The following is a 222-nucleotide window of genomic DNA, read 5'->3' as shown; positions in this document are numbered from 1 at the left end:
TCCCTTCCCAGGGAGCCCTGGGCCCCTGGCGGCGTCTCTGCCCCGGCAGGAACAAAAGGTCTGGAGCGTCTTTGATTCTCCAAGGTCCTTGTGCGCAAAGCCGGGACACGGAGGAGGAAGGAGAAATGAGAGGTCTCAATGCCAGGCTGCGCGAGCAAAGCGCTCTTTGTAGTGAAGTGACGAGGCGGGGTGCTGCGGGGGAGGGGGCTCAGGGGCGCAGGC

At 64.4% G+C, this 222-nt stretch overlaps 1 protein-coding gene across 1 annotated transcript in view; it reads left to right on the top strand.

Annotated features, from left to right (window-relative positions):
• Nucleotides 1–222, top strand: part of ING1 (inhibitor of growth family, member 1) — a 7,943-nt gene that overhangs the window by 463 nt on the left and 7,258 nt on the right. The window lies entirely within an intron of this gene.

This window comes from Myotis brandtii, unplaced genomic scaffold, assembly GCF_000412655.1.
Source record: "Myotis brandtii unplaced genomic scaffold, ASM41265v1 scaffold83, whole genome shotgun sequence".
In the NCBI taxonomy this organism is placed as follows: domain Eukaryota; kingdom Metazoa; phylum Chordata; class Mammalia; order Chiroptera; family Vespertilionidae; genus Myotis; species Myotis brandtii.
This window is presented reverse-complemented; position numbering and strand designations above follow the sequence as displayed.